The sequence below is a fragment of the Narcine bancroftii genome, chromosome 2, assembly GCF_036971445.1.
Source record: "Narcine bancroftii isolate sNarBan1 chromosome 2, sNarBan1.hap1, whole genome shotgun sequence".
NCBI lineage: Eukaryota > Metazoa > Chordata > Chondrichthyes > Torpediniformes > Narcinidae > Narcine > Narcine bancroftii.
In genome coordinates this window covers 39,917,669-39,935,059 of record NC_091470.1, presented here as the reverse complement: position 1 = coordinate 39,935,059, position 17,391 = coordinate 39,917,669, and positions in this window count along the sequence as shown.

Here is a 17,391-nt window from a genome sequence, read left to right as displayed (position 1 = left end):
ATATTTTGATACCTATCAATCTCTGCCTTAAAAACACCCAATGAACCTTCTCCAAAGCTAGCGCATATTATATTAAATAAAAAGCCCAAAGGTCTACCCTGCACTCCAAGTAAAGCCTCACTAGTGCTTTATAAAGCCTCAACACCACATCAGATATGAAAGAGAGGAAAGCTCTTCCATTCCTTTCTCTCTTCCCTATCCCCGTCTCTTTTCTTCCAGTCTTCCCCATCTCTGTCTCCTTATCTCCAGCTCTCCATCCCATTCTCTCTCTATTCACAGTTATGCCCCCCATTTTATCTTTTGCCTTCCCTCCCTTATCTACCTATGATCTCTTTCCCATGGGCCTGTGGTCCTCCTCCTGCCCCTCTCCCCACCATTTTATTCAGGTGCCTGCCTACATTTTGCTTATATCTTGATGAATGTCTCAAGCCCGAAGCATTGGTTATGTATCTTTGTCATTGCTATATATAATACGCTGTTTGACCTGCTGAGTTTCCCCACCACTGATTTTATTTTAATCACTACGTCTGCATACTTTCGTGTTTCATCACAGAGATGTAAACATTGTTCTTGGAATCGACAAAAGCAACAGAAGAGTTGCTATAAGAGATCAAATGCATAAAAGATTTTGATGGAGTTAACAAAGGGTTAATAACCAGAGAAAACAGATCCGAAATAATTGGCAAAATATGTCACTGTCATGAGAACTTGGTTTGACACACAGAGCTGTTATGACCTGTAGTGGAATGATGGGAGAAGCAGACTCCTGTGTTATTTTAAGAAGGTACTTGGATGTGTATTAATAAGGGAAGGAGAGGAGCATGAGATTAAATGAGACAGGCCTTTCAGAAAAAAAATGAGCATCAGAAGCTGAATGTATTGCATGACTCCTAAAGCATATGGGTGAGGGAAAGGTGAAGTAGTGCTACATGGGCATAACACCGTGGTGTCAGTGCTGATGGCCTGAGTCAAGTTCAAGAACAGAGCCAAGGAATAAATTCAGAAGCCTGTTAGTAGGACTGGGTTTGCACAACTCAGATACACTACAGCAAATAAAACACACCCCATTGCCAAATGCAATATCAATTATTATTTCTAGCCATGTAAAACCTGAATGATCAATGCATTTTCCCATACAATATAAAGGAGTGGCTACATGCTCTCACTTGTTAAATGTATACAACATTGATTTTTTTTGGGGGGGGGGCAGTCTTTAGTCTTTATTTTTACGCCTTCTTGGTCTTTGTTTTTTCCTTGAAGAAAGATTCAGGCCGGAAACATCAGTAATATATCTTTACCTCCTTTGGATGCTGCAAGTCCAGCTGAGGTCCTCCATCATTTCGGTGCGTTTTTACTACAATCTGTGAACTTTTGTGTTTCACTCAGTTGTCCAAAAGTGCACAATTGCTAACAATTCAATGATCATGATGGCTGTTAAACAGGCAGGTCTTGAAGATGATTTACAATCTCTTGGTAAATCGTGTGCCCTTTTCGTGCAGTCGGAAGCTACAGTCAATTCATGCGCTGATGCATATGACAGTTCGCTGAACAATAAATCACAATCATTAAACCAGCGAGGAAAGATTTTTCGAGTGTGTAGTTGATTGTTGATCTTTTATTATGCATTCTTTGCTCCTGTGATTGGATTGTTTCACCTTTTTGGATCACTAATTAGTTTCTAGAAATAGTTAATGAGGAATTAGCTGCTGGAAAACACATTACAAATGCTATTAAAAAACTATGAGATTTATATACTGTAATTTATATTATTAAGGAAACCATGGAAGTTTTCCAAAGATATTTGTGAAATACTCTGTAAAATTGCTGTGTTTTGTACCTTTGTTAACAGGATCACCATTTGTCACCCCCCCCCCCATTGCTTTCGGTGGAGAAAAAAATAGCTCTCTGCAACATGATATAAGTTGCTTCTGAGATCAATGACTACATTTTAATTTTACTGAAGGATCACCATAATGCAGGAAAGTATGAGGGGCCTGGAAGGGATTCAGTCAGGCCCACATTTAATGATCTGGGTGAGAAGTAGGGAACCCTGGGGATGCCACTAAAAATTTCCGATGTAGAAGATTTCCAAGGTCACAAGGAATCTTGATTAACTGAATTAGTAGTCCGAAGAATAGTAGATTGATTTAATTAGATAAATGTGAGGTGTTGCATTTAGCTAAGTCTAACTAGGGCAGGATTTACACAGTAAATGGTGGGACCCAGAGAATTGTTATAGACAGAGACTTAGGGGTAGGTACATAGTTCCCTGAAAGTGGTGACACAGGAAGTAAGCACTTGACATACTTCTTCTCATTGATCAGGACGTTGAGTCGTCATGTTGCAGCTGCACAAGATGTTTAGGCCATATTTGGAATACTCTGGTGGCTGAGCAATAGAAAGGATGCAAGATGCCACTCAGAATGGAGCTTGAGTTATAAGGAAAGGCAGAACAGTAGTCTCCAAAAGGAGGGGATCGATAATTAGATAGCTAGTATAGTGGGTTTTTGAATTTTTTTGAAACTTCTTTTCAATATAACATAGGTTTCAATACCATTTTAAATACTTGTTAATATTTTATTGCCATGCACCTAAGTAACATTTATTTGATGAAACGCATAAAATATTGAAAAAGATAAGAAGAAACAGACTAGGCTAGGAGTTTTATTCCTAAAGTGTAGGACAGTGAGGGAGCGTTTGAAGCCAGAAGAAATGGGAGAGGTGGGTGCATTTATAACCTTTCACTTCATTGATGACAGAGAGTTCTGAGCTAAACACAGGCAAATGGGATCAGCTCAGATAGGTAACTTGGTCAGCAGAGATGAGCTGGACTGAATAGTTTGTTAGCAATACGAGTCCAATGTAGAGGCATCAATTTTTTAATTAGTCTGGAGGAGTAGGGTTTCTTCACTTCAGAGAAGAGAAGGTTGAGGGGGGTGGTGGGATTTGATCACGTTGCTCAAAATGAGCAGAGGTCGAGACAGAATCAATCAAGAAAAGTTGTTTTGGTCTCTGAAGATAAACTTGAACTTGAATGATAGCAGCTTCAGCCTACTCATTGAGGCACCTCACATGTCAGTTAAGGGTCACCTAGCTTTGTGACAGGATTAGGTGGATGGAGTAAGAATGGCTTATTTTCTCTTCAATTGATCTGGCAGCTGGTTAAAAAAAATACTTTTGTCTACACAGTGGTCACTTATACTGATAACCACTTTTGCTTTTAATTTACAATTTTTAAAAAATAATTCAGATTTGATTTTCATTTGAGGAGGTGACCTGATGCTTGTTAAACAGGTCAAGGACTCCATCACTCTTTTCTACCGAAGTAAACAAGAGCTGCAAGGTAATGCAAGAATTCATTCGGCATCCTGACCTTTTCAGTTCTCAGTTACTCTGGGTAGACCATGCATTATCCTTTCTTCTTGGAAATTTGTACAGCAATTCATTATCTGAGTTATCTCTGCATACACATTTCCAATAACGTTTGCTTAATTGCTGTCTTTCTTCTCAATGCATTGAATCTCTATCAAGTTCTTTAATTATTCTAGTCTCTTGCACATACAGGTTTTATTTGCTCTGTGATCTTTTCTGAATCTCTTTCAAATGTTTTGCAATCTTCTGTGGCTTGATGTCAAATTTTAAAATTGTGTTTGATATGCTTTGGTGGAGTGTCTCTCAATACAATACATTATATTGTGCTTTACCAAAGTCATTGTTATATAGCCAGGAATTTGCATATTGACTTCCAGAAGGGAAGGATTAACAAGTTGTTGCATTGATTACAACATCCCGAAGAAAATACATTCTTTATTTCAAACCAAAGTCCAATCAGTGAAGCTGGTTCTGTACTGGTGTGACATGTAGCTTCGCAACTTCTGCTTTCAAATGACATAATGGACTCTGGAATAACACTATGGCACTACCTCATCCTTCAAGCGACCTGCATTTAATCCTGTCCTGTGTGCTCTCTTGTGGAGTTTGCATGGTCTCCCCAGGACATTGCAGTTATACAACTTTCCTCCCACATCCCAAAGATGTGAAAGTTAATAGGTTAAATTGGCTGCTGTAAATTGTTCCTAGTGTGGAGGTGGAAATTAGATGATGAAACCATGGAGGAAAGGACTGATTTGATATATTATTTGATGATGCCATTAAAGCTTTAATCTGACATAAAAGCTAACTTTCATCAGTCTCCTCTTGTTCTATTGAACTATTTCTCATTTGCAGACATTTACATAAACAGATGCAACTCTCTCCAAATGTTCCATAGGATACATTTTTCCACAGAACAGCAGGAAGGATTTTGATCTGCCAGCTGTTTTTTTTGTTGGTTTTACCAAATAAAAATGAGTGATCTTATTTTTACAGACCCTCCAAAAGGTTTCCACTAAAGACTATTGAAATTGCACACATGAGAAGTGTTTTTTTTAAATTACTATGTACTTCTCTTTAATGTTCAGTTGACAAAAGGTATTTCCCACAATTATATTGCTGTGTGACTTGTTCACTTTTCCATCATACATTAAATTTATTAACAGTGTTTTTGCTTCAGGAACGTCCAAATGGTTGATATCAGACAGATTTGGCAAGATGCAGAATAAATGACCAAACAAGTTGGTTTGTCATTTGCCATGGAATAGGTGACATCTGTCTCTTTGAGGAGAGCTTCATCGGTCGTGCAAAGACCCCATTATTTTCATGTTCCATATTTTCAGTGTAGCTACAGTGGCACCAAATCCATGTTATACATCCATTTCTGCATGTCCTGCATTTGGAGCTGATTGATTCAGTATTGCTTTATGCCATATGTATGTTTGGAAATGTTAATCGCAATTTTACACCTCAAAAAAATTTCACATCATAATTTTAAATTATGATTTATGCAAATGAATTTCTGGCTTATGTATTTAACTACATTTGGTTGACACCTGTGCTTAAGCAATACTATTCCTTCAACAGCACTTGTATCATAGGTCCAGCTCACTTGACATGAATATTTTTAAAGTAGTATTTGACATCAAGCTTCAGAGCAGGTGCCTGCAAATTGTGGAGACAGCATTGTTTTCCTGGCACAATGCATCTGGAAGTCGATTTCTCTTTACCGAAGTAGAACGTAATTACAGTGTTCTAGAGATTCGATCAGGCAATTCTAACCCTGCATCATCCCAGCATGTTGCTGTGATTTTCACACCGGTTTTTCATTAGGTGATGTTAATTCCCTCTCCAGGCTTCTTTTGGCGTGGAGGTTCAATAAATCACAAAAATGGATACATTTGGAAAATCAGATGTTTATTTTGAACATCTTTTAAAATACATGAAAATGGGTAAGATAATGTAGCTTTGCTGCATTGCAAGTAGCAGCTATAGACACCAACATAGTGAGCATTAATAGCCATTATAAAATTAATGGCGTGGAAAATCTTAACTTTTCTGACCAAATGGCACTGAAAATGAGACACTCCTTGAATATGTACCAAGAGGAGGTTCAAGAGCCTGATAGCTAGTGGAAAGAAACTGGTCCTGAACTTAGAGGTACTGATTGTCAGGTTTTTCTACCTTCTGCCTGAAGGTAGCAGTGAGAAGAGGTTGTGGCCAGAGTGATGGAGTCCTTAGTGATGTTGGATGTTTCAATGGAGAGGAGGCCTGAAGGTATGATGGACTTGTTTGTTTGCTATGTTGTGCAGCCTTCTGCATTCCTGTACACTTATATTGCCAAACTAGGCTGTGATACAACCTCCTGATGAAGGATTCCAGCCTGCAACATTGACCATTCTTCTTTTCCTACTCATACTGCTTGACCTACTGAATTTCTCCAGCAGATTGTGTTTTACGTGCCTGTAATCAGTTACTCAATTAATGTACATTATAACAAGTGTACATTAAACTTTTAAAACCATGTTTGTCACTAATTTTTCAGCTTTCTCACATGAATGTTCATGGCTACGTGGTAGTATTCTTGGCTTTTAGTCAGAGGTTGAATTCTCTGCAAAATGAGCACAGATTCTTAACTGACATGTTGGAGTCATAACCAAAGAAATACAGAGGTGGCATTTGTTCTAGATAAGTCTCTGAAAGCAGTTGCTTGTGATAATTAATTAATCATTTACGTGAGTCATTTAGCTTACAAGTGCACTTTTGGGATGTGGGTGAAAACTAGAACACACAGCAGAAAGCACTTGATAATTGGGAGAACAGATAAATTCCAGGCAGACAGAGTAACTGGGAATGGAACGGAACCCACGTGCCTTGAGCTGTCAGACAGTAGTGTTAAATCCTGTGCCATTATTTAAGTGTATATTCATTGTAGATTTAATGCAGCTTTGTGCTTTTTCCTCACTTATGCACACATTTCTTGATATAGTTGCCAAAACACATGACATCCATGGTAGCACCAAAGCTTGAACAGCAAATGCTTACCCGCCATGCTGGAGTCGCTAGATAGGGAGCAAATACACAGCCGTTTTTTTTTCCTTGGGGGAGAGTAGGCTTGGGAACAACAACCCCTGTTGAGAAAATAAGATTTTTATTTATTTTACATTAACAAGTAATTAAAAGCATGAAAATAGTAGTTCAGTTCAACCTATTGATGAATTTAAAATTATTGTAAACAATTACATCCTGAGCATTGGATTCTTAAAAGCTGCCCAACTGCCTTTGAGTATAGAGAGCCATAAAACACAAAAGTCTACAGACCTGTGACTGAAGTAAAACCACAATGCTGGAGAAATTCAATAGGTCAGTGTATTTTATATAGCACTGTTTAACCTGTTGAGTTTCTCCAGCATTGTGTTTGTACTTTTGGCTTTGAATGTGTCAGGGGCTGTATGCAGTGTTATTTGATGGTCAGAGCCAGCTGTACCTTGCTGCTGAGGTTAGATGGTATGGAGGAAGTGGTGGCCCTCAGAAGAAGGCAGGGCCAGATAGGACAGGAATATAGTTAGGTCTGGAAATGCTTTTACTGTATGTGGGAGAATTATCACAAAAGGAAAATAACAAACTAGGAAGATTTATCTCAGGACCATCACTGGAAGAAGATGAGCAAGGGACTTAGGAGAGCTGTGAGTATTGGGAACCAGCTTGAGCTGAGTGCATTTAAAAAGGAAATGAAGGGCAAGTTAAGGGTTAAACAAAACAGTGGTTGGCAGGAGGAGTGATAACAAATGAAAAGAAGTGTAGCTCAAGAGGTGTAACCAGTGGAAAGTGGCTCAGGGTAGAAATTGGACTTAGACCCTTTGGCTCACCAAGCTTCAGCAAGAAAAGGCTGAGGACAAGCTTGTTTCCAGCAAGGTAAGACAAAGTGGTGCATCTCAAACTAGCAATGACAGAAGATGCAATTCAAAAGGGTTAAATTTATTAATGACTATTAACAATATAATGTCTCAACACAATTAAGCCCACTAGAAGTATCTATAGAAAATATACAGATATCATTTATAAACAGTGTGTATGAAAAACCAACACCATTACAGTCTGTGCCCAATATTCAAAAAGGAAAAATCCCCCAAAACCCCAGGTTAGTCCGTAAAGTAAGTCAGTCCGAAAACACAGTCCACAGAATTCAATCTCAAAGTTCAATGTCCAAATTCCGTTCTTTAACTGATAACAAAAGACGTTGTATTGAACGTTGGAGAGAGAAATGACTGGTGGTGTGTTGCAGTAAACTTATGAATCCTCATTTATGAGGGATGTGCATTTCACACAGCTCTCCAGCTACTGTTCAGACACTCCAACTGCTGCTCTCTGCTTCACAGAAAGTTCCAAGTATTTGGTGAGTCAGCTGACCCATGTTGCACAGAGGTCACAGCACAAACCCATCCTTTATAATGAAAGTCCAAAATGCCAATCCATGGACCATAACAAAGGTAAGATCTTTGTACTTAAATTAGGATGAGTTGATGGAAACCACAGCTAGGGCAGTGGAATGGTCTGAATGCAGGATGTGGGAAAACTGGCACAGCACAATTGTCCTTTATGATTACACCTGCAGGAGGTGCATCCAGCTGCAGCTCCTGGGAGACCAAGTTAGGGAACTGAAGCTGCATGAACTCAGGATCATTTGGGAGGCAGAGGTAGTAATTGAGAAGAGCTTCAAGAAGACAGTCACCCCCAAATTCAGGGGGCAGATAGCTGGGTGATTGTTAGGAGAGGGGAAAGGGAATAGGCAGACAGTCCAGAATTCCCTGTGGCTGTTCCCCTCAACAATGTATTTTGTTGTGGGGGTGGAGGGTGGGAGGAATGATCTACCAGGGCAAGTCATGGTAGTCATAACTCTGGCACAGAGGTTGGCCCTTGTCTCAGAAGGGAAGGGGGGGAGGCGGTGGGGATGAGGAGAGCTATAATGATTGGGGACTTGTTGGTTAGATGAGCAGATAGGAGGTTCTGTGAATGAGATCAAGGCTCCCAGATGGTAAGTTGCCTCCCAGATGCCAGGGTCAGATATGTCTCTGATCAATTTCATAGGATTCTGGAGGAGGAGAGTGAGCAGTCAGATGTTGTGGTCCACATGGGGACCAATGACATAGATAGGAGTAGTGATGAGGTCCTGAAGGAGGAATATAGGGAGATATGAAAAAAGTTAAAAAGCAGGACCTCAAGGGTGAAAATTTCAAGATTGCTGCCTGTGGGTAAGAGTAGGAAATTGTGGCAGATGAATGCATGGCTGAAGAGTTGGTGCAGAGGACAGGGGTTAAGATCTGTGGATTATTGGGATCTCTTCTGTGGAAGGTCTGACCTGCACAAAAAGGAGTGACTGCACCTGAACTGGAAAGGGACCAATATCCTGGTGGGCAGGCTTGCTAGAGACATTGGGAAGGGGGTGGGGGGGGGGTGTGAGAAAGCTCAGAACTAATGTGGAGGAAGTTTAGGGACCACGTGCTGGGTTTAGGATAAGTTTGTCCCACTGGGACAGGGAAAATATGGTAGGAAAAGTGAACCATGGTTGACAAAGCAAGTGAGGCAGCTGGTCAAGAGGAAGAAGGAAGAATATATTAAATATAGAAAGTAGAAACAGGAAAGGCTCATGAGAAATACATGGTAACCAGGAACAAGTTTAAGAAAGGACTTTGAGCAGCTCTAAGGGGGCATGAGAAGGCCTCAACATGTAGGGTTAAGGAGAATCCCAAGGCGTTCTATGCATATGTGAAGAACAGAAGGATGATGGGAATGAAGGTGAAGCCGCTAAAGGAGACAACATGTGCCTGGAGGCGGAGGAGGAGGTTGAGGTCTGGGGAGTTCCTAAATGAATACTTTGCTTCAGTATTCACAAGAGAAAAGGACCTTGATCAGGGTGAGGTCAGAACAGAACTGGTCTGTGTGCTGGACAATGTTGAGATTAAGGAAGAGGATGCATTGGATCTTCTTAAAACATTGATTGATGTCCCCAGGGCCAGACATGATACATTCCAGATTGCGGTGGGAAGTGGGAAATTTGAGTCCTCTTTGGCCACAGAGGGTGTGCCGGTGGATTGGAGAATGGCAATGTAGATCCCCTTGTTTAAAAAAGATAACAGGGAGAATTCTGGAAATTATAGACCAGTGAGTCTTGCGTCAGTGGTGAGCAAAATATTGGAGATGATTCTTAGGCATAGGATCTATGAGTATTTGGAGAAGTACAGTCTACTCAAGGATTGTCAACATGGTTTTGTGAATGGAAGATTATGCCTCATGAACCTTGAGTTGTTTTAAGGAGGTAACAAAATAAATTGATGAGGGTAGGGTCGTAGATAGGTATTTTAGTAGGGCATTTGACAAAATCTCCATGAGGGTCTTGTTCAGAAAATCATAAGGCATGAGATCCATGGATTTAAAAAAATGGCATGCATGTAGAAAGCAGAGAGTAGTAATGGAAAGAAAGTATTTTGCCTGGAGTGCTGCAAGGATCTGTTCTGGGACTGTTCTTTGTGATTTTTATAAATTACCTGGATGAAGAGGTGGAAGGATGGGTCAGAAAGTTTGCCAATAAAACAAAGGTTGGAGGAGTTGTGGATGGAGCTGGAGGTTGTTGAAGGTTACAAGAGGATAGAGACAGGATGCAGAGATGGGTGGAGAAGTAGCAGCTGGAGTTCAATCTGGATAAGTGTGACGTGATGCATTTTGGAAGGACAAATCAGAAGCCTGAGTGTGGTTGAACAGAGGGACCTTGGGGTCCAAATCCATACATCCCTCATGGATGCCACAAAGGTTGATAGGATAGTTAAGAAGGCCTATGGGATGCTGTTCTTCATTAATAGGGGGATTGAGTTCAAGAATAGAGAGGTCATGTTGCAACTCTACAAATCTCTGGTGAGACCACACTTAGTGTTCTGTTCTGGTCACCTCATTATAGGAAGGAAGTGGAAGCTATGGAGAGAGTGCAGAGGAGATTTACCAGGATCTTACCTGGATTGGAAAATAAGTCTTATGAGGCAAGGTTAGCAGACCATAGAAGGATGAAAGGAGACTTAGAGGTCTACGAGATGTTGAGAGGCATAGATACGGTGAACAGCCAGCACCTGTTTCGCAGGACAGGAGTAGCAAATACCAGAGGACATATGTACAAAGTGAAGGGTGAAGTTTGGGGGAGACATCAGGGGTAGGTTTCTTTTACAGGCAGAGATTTGTGCTTGCCCGGAATGCCTTGCCAGGGATGGTGGTGGAGGCTGAAACATAGGAGACTCTTAGACAGGCACATGGATGGAATAAAAATAGAGGGTTATAGGGTAGGCAGAGTTTTGTACTTTATTTAATGAATGCATGGGTCAGCACAACATTAAGAGCCAAAGGGCCTGTATTGTGTTCTATGCTCTAGAAGTCAAAATGAAAATTCCAGAAACATTACTGTGGTTGAATTCAAGAAAAGGAGGAGGAAATGTACTTTAAATAAAACAACCTGTGTCTAACTACTTATTGCCGATGACCTGCTGGCTTTGGAAAGAGAAGCCCTGATAGAGACCTGAAAGGTCACATTTCACTCAGTTACCAGAATGCTGAAATTGAAATTGACAATGAAATTGAATCTTTATTTTGCCAGTAAAAGAGTGAGGATAAATTTCCTTGCCTGAAAACCCATGCAGGTGAAAAGATAAATCAGAAATCCTGATAGGACCACTTAGAGGATATGATTCACCTTGGTAGAAAAATGGAAAGGGATATTTTATCTTCACGATATCAAGAGTTGGTGCCATGAAACTGGTTCATTAACTCCTTAACCATCCTGTGCATGAAAGAAAACTGAAAGAGAATAAGAATGGCTGTCAAAGCATTTTTTTTACCCCTGAATATCTTGGTGGTAGTCTTGCAGTGATGGCCTTTCATGTCAAATCTTCTCACAAGCGGAAAATTTTGATGTAAAAATTCCTCCTCAGTCATATCCACTCACCATATGATATTGCAGAATTTGTAAACAGTGCTCCTCAAATGTAACTGAACTTCTGAAATGATACATAGGGAAAGCTCTGGCTTATGGTGAACTCGCACCCTGAAGGATGGATTTCCACCTCTGCATGTCTGTTTGAACAGAATTTTCAAGAATTTTAAAGACTCGGGTAAACTTTCAGCCTTTGCCACTAGAGAACAGATCCCCTCCCTGTTTATCCTTTACTGATGGCAATAACCACAGAGTTCCATCATTATCTCTAAGTTTTTCACCCTCTTCAGAATCTTTTTTTTGTGAAGTAGAGCGAGAGGACTATCATACTTCAAGTTCCAACTGTTTAAGATTAGCATAGCTTTGTAACTTAAAAAAAATCTTTTAAACCTGCACTGCTATTGTTTGTGAGTTGCATATTTATGTTCCCAGTTCCTGTCACCCCTTGACCCTAGTTAAATTATTAAAATTGCTAATCTTATTGAAGTGTAATTCATTACAATTACTGCTCAATTTGCAAATTGATAGCATCTCAAAGCTGATTCCTCGCATTCAAGCCTGACTATCCTGCATACACCCCTGTCAATCTGTAAAGTTCAAACTTATGCTTTTAAATAAATAATGTAAATTGGCAACTAGTGATCTCAACACTGATCCTTGAGGGCTTCTTAGCCCCTCTAAATAATTTGCCTTTCCTTCCATATTCTTGACTTTTGCTCAGAAGTCAAATGACCTTTCTGCAACTCTACATGAGATGATTGCATGGTGCAGTATCATAGGACTTTTGGAAATCTATGTTTATCATGAACATTGTCTTTATATTCTCTTGGCTGCATTATAAGAGATCTTAATGAGGCAGGTAAAGCAAGACTTGCTCTTTGAAGCATTTTCAGTCAAGCTTTTTAATGTTCAATTGGAATCCTGTTTTCTCTTTTAGTCGGGGTAATATATTTTTCCAAAGGCTATGTTGAACCTGATCAGCAATGCAATCTTCACTTTTAACACCAAGAACACTCTTGTATCTCACATTTTTCCCAGAATGAAAAAGAACGCACAGAAATGAAGTACAATTAAATTGTTTTTTTTAAGTCAAATGGTGTCACTCCTTAACTCCAACCGTGCACTTCTTGTTTGCTTTGCTGTGAAGAGGACCTTGCTGACTTGATTCCAGCTTATCATTGGGACTATACATGGCTCTCCTCCCGCCCACTGCTTTCCTGATGCCAATGCCCTATACTGGTGATGAGGTTTCAAGTTACGTAATTCTGTGCCTACTCATTAATCTGCTGTCATTTCAGCAGCTCCATGATTGTGGGCCATTCCTTGATTCACCAACTTCTAACTTGATCTGCTGCTCCACCCCTCATCAGTAACAATACACCCAACTTTGACTGACTACTTGGTCCAACTGCTCACCGCTGCTTTACAGTCCTCTAACTCCTGAACACTGTTGTGGCCACACATTGGTTTTGTACCTTCCCTGTACATGCAGGAAAACACTTGCCTTAATGTGACTCAATGGCCCTCATGTGACTCAATGCATTCATGGCACAAGAATTCATGGCAGCTGAATTTTCAAACAGCAGGCATATGATGGAGAAAGTTGTTAGCAGACAATCTGGAGTCGGACTTGTGCACAATTATAATCTGGAAACTTGGGTTTTAACCTCTTTGAATTTGATTTAGTGTATTTAAGATTTCTCCTTTTAATCATAATCATTTAATTTCTATCCTTGTCCTCTTGATTTGAGTTCCTTATTTATTATTTTTGACTTTTGATTTTACCTTGACTGCCTTTGTGTATCTGTCAAGTTCTTTTGTTTCATGCTTTATTGCCTTCCATATTCTGTTTTTGACACTTTCCCCCACTCTTCTGATATTTTCCCCTCATTGAACTTTCTTGTGTTGTCCATGTACTTGTTTGGAGAGACCAGAGATACATTAAGGAGCAAACTGTTGAATATGTTCCTGTTGTATCATTGTGGGCGCAAAATGCGTATAACTTAGGAAAAACTGCTAAATGTGGGGAAAAAAACATTTCTTGTTCTTTTTTCTTTGGCTTGGCTTCGCGGACGAAGATTTATGGAGGGGGTAAAAGTCCACGTCAGCTGCAGGCTCGATTGTGGCTGACAAGTCCGATGCGGGACAGGCAGACACGGTTGCAGCGGTTGCAGGGGAAAATTGGTGGGTTGGGGTTGGGTGTTGGGTTTTTCCTCCTTTGTCTTTTGTCAGTGAGGTGGGCTCTGCGGTCTTCTTCAAAGGAGGTTGCTGCCCGCCGAACTGTGAGGCGCCAAGATTCACGGTTTGAGGCGATATCAGCCCACTGGTGGTGGTCAATGTGGCAGGCACCAAGAGATTTCTTTAGGCAGTCCTTGTACCTCTTCTTTGGTGCACCTCTGTCACGGTGGCCAGTGGAGAGCTCGCCATATAACACGATCTTGGGAAGGCGATGGTCCTCCATTCTGGAGACGTGACCCACCCAGCGCAGCTGGATCTTCAGCAGCGTGGACTCGATGCTGTCGGCCTCTGCCATCTCGAGTACTTCGATGTTAGGGACGAAGTCGCTCCAATGAATTTTGAGGATGGAGAGGAGACAACGCTGGTGGAAGCGTTCTAGGAGCCGTAGGTGATGCCGGTAGAGGACCCATGATTCGGAGCCGAACAGGAGTGTGGGTATGACAACGGCTCTGTATACGCTAATCTTTGTGAGGTTTTTCAGTTGGTAGTTTTTCCAGATTCTTTTGTGTAGTCTTCCAAAGGCGCTATTTGCCTTGGAGAGTCTGTTGTCTATCTCGTTGTCGATCCTTGCATCTGATGAAATGGTGCAGCCGAGATAGGTAAACTGGTTGACCGTTTTGAGTTTTGTGTGCCCGATGGAGATGTGGGGGGGCTGGTAGTCATGGTGGGGAGCTGGCTGATGGAGGACCTCCTTTTTCTTCAGGCTGACTTCCAGGCCAAACATTTTGGCAGTTTCCGCCAAACAGGACGTCAAGCGCTGAAGAGCTGGCTCTGAATGGGCAACTAAAGCGGCATCGTCAGCAAAGAGTAGTTCACAGACAAGTTTCTCTTGTGTCTTGGTGTGAGCTTGCAGGCGCCTCAGATTGAAGAGACTGCCATCCGTGCGGTACTGAATGTAAACAGCGTCTTCATTGTTGGGGTCTTTCATGGCTTGGTTCAGCATCATGCTGAAGAAGATTGAAAAGAGGGTTGGTGCGAGAACACAGCCTTGCTTCATGCCATTGTTAATGGAGAAGGGTTCAGAGAGCTCATTGCTGTATCTGACCCGACCTTGTTGGTTTTCATGCAGTTGGATAACCATGTTGAGGAACTTTGAAAAGTCATGGGCTGATAAGTGTCAACTTTGCACATCTGAAAAGCCAACAGCACAATAGGCTTCAATCAAAGTAGCTAAGTAGCTTGTGTTGCACGTGAGTGGGTAGGTGAGGAAAGGAAGGAAGTGGATGCTGGATGTTGGCAGATGTTGCTGATGTGCTCTTGCTGTTTGCTTTTGTAAATTACTTCAGAACAGGTGCAGCTGGTCCACCCTCCTGAGAGAGATGGAAAATGTATTTCAGCCAGTGCTGTTAATTCAGTAACTGTAATTGAAGCCATTTCTGACCAATGTTCAGAGGCACGTGCACAATTCCTAACCCTTGTGGGGCCTAGCATATTCCCTTCACCCTCTAGGACCCGGCACATCCCCTCCCCTGGATTTCTACCGAGACACTGGAACATTCAAGTCAAATCAAGTGGCTGCCAGTGAGAAGACTTGGGCCTTGGGTACAACCATGACTTTAAATGCACTGAAGACGAGGGGTGTGCTATTTTTTTTCCATCAAATGCTTTCATATTGGGAGATGATATAAAAAGGTGCTCAACCATTTTACTGAGCCGTTTTGGGACTTTATAGAAGGTGAATAGTCTTTTCGATATGATGAAAAAAAATGTGGTTACAGCCAGCCATTTAAAGTGATAGTTGAATGTATGCACATTACAGGAATTGGTGTTCAATTGTCCCAGACCGCAATACACAGGGAATAAATCATATATACATGAGCATTATATACTGTGCTTGTCCTTGGATTCATAAATTTGTTGAGAAATGTCATAATAGTCTCTTGTGTGTGATTGAGAGTCCACAAAGTGGAAATAATACATTAAAAGCCTCTGGTTGGATTAGGCTTGCCACTGCTGCTTGATACTAAAACATCATTTCAGCAAAGAACCTACATATGTAAGAATGTATTTTCTGTCTTGAAGTATTTATGACAAATAATAACATTGCCATATGTTGCTCATGTTTGCTTGTGCCATTAACATGTCTCAGGTGTCTAATTTAGTTTCGCCTGGCCAATAAATCATTCTGCCTATCCAGGTAAAGATAAAACTTGCAGAAGCACCCAGATGAACTCTGTAGTGATAGAGTGCTACCATCAGGAAAAGTCAGAGATGAGTCTGTGGCATCTTGGGTAGATTCAAGATGGATGCCTCCATGAGGTCATGTCTGAGAGAGTTTTGCTTTGGTTAATAAATATAGTTCTTTAAAACAATCCAGGTTTCTTTATTGTAATAAACAAAACATCACATGATGCACAGGAATGAAGGAAACAGGACCAGGAGTAAAATAAACACTCAGAGTGAAGAGTGAGTAGAGACTCAGAGATTCCAACACTTGGGTCAAGAAGGCCACTGTTCTGGAGGAAGTAAATCCAAGATCATTCACTGTCAGAACAGAGGATGGTCAAATACTGAGAAAGAATCGAAAGAGCCTGCTGAAAACACAAAAGATATTGCAGGAACAGACAAAAGCAGAAGATTCAGCCTGCATAGCAACAGAGGAACTACTACCAGTGCTAGACAGTAGCAGACCAGCAGAGTCAACACAAGCACCTGTGTTAAGCAGATTCACATGAGCTGTCATAGCACCTGATAGACTGAATCTCTAAAAGAAAAAAAAAACTGCACGCTTAAATGATTGTTCTGCTGATGTTCATGTTATGTTCATGTTGAACTTTAAATTGAAAGAATAATGTATTCGTGTGTTGTGTTATGTTATATTAAGCATCTCAAGGAAAGGGGATGCAGTGATAGAGAGCTACTACTAGGGGGAGTCAGAAATGAGTGTGGCATCTTGGGTAGGTTCAAGATGGATGCCTCCATGAGGTCTTGTCTGATTGAGTTCTGTTTTAGTTAATAAATATAGTTGTTTAAAAAGAACACAGGTTTAATTATTGTAATAAAAGAAACATCACAAACTCTTCCTGCAGAATGGGAGAAATTGGTCAATTTCTAATTATTTTTCTGAGTTCAAATAGCTGCAGTAAAATGTTAGGTCTATTAGGCTGGGAAAGATTTATTTTGTTTAAACTGTTGTGACTCAGAATGAGCCACATTGACACTGGAGTTGTAGATACAAAAGGTTTTTACTTGCACCAGAAGCAGCAACTCTGGAGAATCTTTCTCGGAGAAGCTCCGTGTTCATTTAAGGTCAGAGTAATTCTCCTGAGGCTTTATACTCTTCAATTCCGTGAATTGAAGTACAATTACAGTACAACTCCGATTATTCAAGATTGGATTCTCCAAAAACCTCAGTCAATGGAAACTTTAAAAAATTTATGGATAAATGAAAATATCCAAAACAAATCAGAAATCCTTATTTATCCAAAAAATTTTCAGAGCTGAACTGACGGGGGACGTCAGGCTCCCGGCGACGGCAGCAGCAGAACTTGGGCTTCCAGCAGCGGGGACTTCAAGCTCCCAGGCAGGAGCAGGACACTTGGGATCCCGGGCACAAGCAGAGCCTCGGTGTGGAAGTGTCAATGATCAGAGGTGGCCAATATTTTGTTTGGTGAGAATTAAACATTATTTTAATGCTTAAAAAAGCCTTCGCTTGTTGTTTGTTGTTGTTTAAACACTGTTACGAGTGATTTGTGTTTGCTACTGGGCTGTTTTTAAAAAATGACCAGTTCTCTGATCAAAACATTTATCCAAAGTAGGCCCGATCCTGACCATTTTAGATAATTGACATGTACTGTATATGCCATGAA